Genomic DNA, 3,748 nt, shown 5'->3' on the forward strand with positions numbered 1-3,748 from the left:
CAGTTGAAAGTTATAATGTTTACATAGCGCCTTAACTTTAGATGTGTTTGTGAACTAGTCTACTGGGAAAACAGACCCAGTGTTTTCAGAGTTAATCTTTGCTAGACTAATTCAATTAAACAAATATTTATGTAGTGACTATGCCAAACATTGCTAGATATGTTGGATACAATGATCCCAATGCTTAAACTTCAAGATCATATTGTTATTTTTGGTGGCCATTAAGTATGGTATTCTCATTTGTATTCAAGTTTCTATGGGCTTGAAGACACTATCTCTCTCTGCTTTCTCTCAGGAGATTTTGTCCTTCTATTTGTATGTTATTCTCTCTAGGGTTACTTTGATCTCTTTCTTTCCCAGGTACAGTACTCAAGCCACCTAACATGAGCTGATTCACACACTTTATGAGTTGCTCCCTAGTGCATCAACCAACTCAAAATATGAACTAGGACTGGGTAGTGACCCTATGCACGGTATCCTGGGAACTGAAATCAAAACTATATACTTTGGATGTGATTTCCAACAAATAATCTTTTAAATTTAAATTAACCCTATTTCTAGGTACACTCAGCAGAAGCCACATAGTGCTGACCCACAGCTCCTTGAGGACTGGCTCAGAGCAAGGTCAGAGGCTCAGTGTGCCCCTGGATCACCAATTCTGATGGGAGCTGCACACAAGATCCAATCTAAACAGAAACAAGCCACGGTAAGAGAAATACAGAGAGCACACACTTAGACCTATGAGTACTTAAGGAGATATAAACTGCTTTATGGGTACACAATTGCGTGGACTTGACACATGGCTGGCCATGCAATCCAAGGTCAACCAGAAAGTTGCTTTCTGAAGCTTCAAACTGCAAGCTTTTATCATTTGTTTTGAATATGCATTGACCTGATATGCAAATTGGTATTTGTCTATTAGCCAAGGGCATTAACTAAATCACTTCTTCTGAAAAAATCTTAACTTTAATTATAATTAGGCATACAGCCCTCCAGCGAATGTCTTTAAGGTATGGATGCTTTTTGCTCTCAGCTTCTGCTGCTTAGAAGGGCTTGTGTTTTGCTTCATTTTGCTTTGCTTTTGCTTTCATGAATCTGAGATGCTTATTGATTTTGGGGCTATGAGCAAAAAATTTGAGGATTATATAAATAATTGTTCAAATTTGAGTAAAGTACTACAAATACTATACTGAATCCTTATCAAGAACCAAATCTAGCAAAATATACATATGCCAACATAATAAAAATATTGATAATATTTTAATATCAAAGGAAAAAGGGAGACCATCCACCTTGCAATTAAAGAAGACAAGGTTATCTTTATCAGCATTTTTGGTAGTTTCATCTCTTTCATAAATCAAACTTTACAGAGGCAGATAGACTCATATTTGTCCCTAAAAGCAGCTGGTGGGTTTGAACTGCTGATCTTTCTGTTAGCAGTCTAATGCTTACTTACTCCACAGCATCCTCCTTCAAACAACAACAGAAAACCAAACTCACTGCCATAAAGTCGATGCTGACTCAAAGTAACCCTGCAGGACAGAGTGGAATTGCCCTTGTAAATTTCCAAGCTGTAACTGTGATCAGGTGTTAAAAGCCCATTCTTTCTCCCTCAGGATGGCTGGTGAATTTGAACGGCTGACCTACAGGATCGTAACCCATGCAAACCACTATGCCCCCAGGGCTCCTCTGTTCTTCACAGCTACTGTTAAGTGAATGTTTGCTCCACCCTGAGTAGATTTTTGTGCTTTGGGTATATTATTTCACTAGTTCTGTGCAATAAAGCTAGGAATGAAGCAAGTGTTTGCACCCTCAATTTAAAGACTGAGACTTTGGGGAAGGTAAGCAAAAACGAAAAACTGAGACTTTGGGGAAGGTAAGCAAATCGGAACGTAAGTTAATATGTAAAAGATTCAACTTCATTCGTCTCCTGCCAAAGTATCTGAAGGGCACAGAAAAACCACAGTCGGGTGATTAATTTGAACCATACTGTGGTTACGTAGCCTTTACATGAAAAAGGTCAAGCAGCTAACTTCTTGGCTTCTTCTTATCTAGTACTTCCATAACAGAAATGTAGTCTCTAGAGACACAAAATCAGAGAGCACGCTCCAGGAGAAAGGTCCTCTCCCTGCCTGGCTCTGGGGAAAGGTCTTTGGCTCCTTCCAACATCGGCAGGCCAGACACTCACTGGCGATCTCAGTGTGTTTGGGCATCTAGGGGTTTCTCAGTGGAGGGACCCCAAGTCTAAAGGCTGCACTCCCTCTCAATGCCTCTTTGTTGGTACCACTAGGTCTCTGGCTGCGACAGGATTAAGGATGTTACTCACCACCCTTAATCCTCCTGTTGGTCTATCACGTGAGATGACTTCACAGCTACCACATAACAGCGTTGCCTAACTGCTAAACCACTGAAAATCATGGCTTAGCCAAGTTGACAGACATTGTGGTGGGTTGTTATTCAATCCATGACTCTCCTCTTGCCCTTAAGTAAAACAAGTTGTTGTTGAGCCAACTACAGCTCACAGACACCCATTTGTATGAGGTGGAAAACCCTCATTGTTTTTAAATTCCATTTTCCATAAACTTTTTGAAACTACCTCATAGACCTGCATATCTGAATATTCATTGATTTCTGGGCCTTTCTTCTGAGGTACCTCTAGGTAGCCTCAAATCTCTAGTCTTCGGTTAACCACTGAGTCAATTCACCATTCAAAGCACTCAGGGACGACCCTCTGTTCATTAGAGGCTTATCGTTGCGAGTAGAGACCATCCCAGAATGGATCTCCATATCAGAGATCCAGCCACAGGTTAAGCCAAAGCAACAGCCTCCTTGGTATTTGAACTTATTACTTCAGTAAGTGTTCATTTGGGGGATTTCTTTTTGGCACTAATAAACCACGGTTTGGAGACTCCTATTGTGTTTATTAGGGGAGCCCTGGAGGTGGACTGCTAATTGCAAGGCAGCAATTCAAACAGCAGCCACTCTTGGAAGAAAGATGAGGCTTTCTGAGTCTGTAAATATTTACAGACTCAGAAACCCAAAGGGGCAGTTCTACTATATCCTATAGGATCTTTAGGGGTTGGAATCAACCCAATGGCAGTATGTTTTATTGATTTTTATGATTGGGATATGTGTGCTCTTGAGGATATGGGCCCATATTTCATGTTGTTTTCCTTTAGAAAGACACAGAGACAACTGTTCATTTTTTCAAGATTTGGTCCCAGAGCAATGGGTATGTTTCTGTACCCATTGTAAACCTTATGGCAGATCATCTTTCCCTTTTGGCTTTGACAGCTAGGAAGCCTAAGACCAAGCTTAACAACAGATCATGAAAAATTATGTATTTATGGTATACCTCATAAACCAACAGTTTCTACTAGTTAACCATTTTCCTTTATTAACATATTTCTATTCTAAGTCATTTTATTATTATAGGTATTTATAATCCGTTTCAAGCTCTATTGGAAATAGAGGCATTTCTGCATTTACCTATTTACAACTAGAATCAATAGTCTCCAGTTAGACAGAGCACCCTCAATGGCAGGAAAAAGTCTTACTCAGTTTCTACATCCCAGTACAAACACATCTGTTGGTTTATAGTCAGCACATAATAAAGATATATTGAAATGGATTTTTAAATTTCCCCATGGATATGTGAAAGAACCAGAAAAATGATCTAGAATCATGAAATCCTGACATTCTTATTCTCATTGTAAGTGGAGAGAAAATATTGTTATACTAGATTCCA

Source organism: Echinops telfairi, unplaced genomic scaffold (assembly GCF_000313985.2).
Source record: "Echinops telfairi isolate 266 unplaced genomic scaffold, ASM31398v2 ScPeMD7_7469;HRSCAF=8507_1, whole genome shotgun sequence".
In the NCBI taxonomy this organism is placed as follows: Eukaryota; Metazoa; Chordata; class Mammalia; order Afrosoricida; family Tenrecidae; genus Echinops; species Echinops telfairi.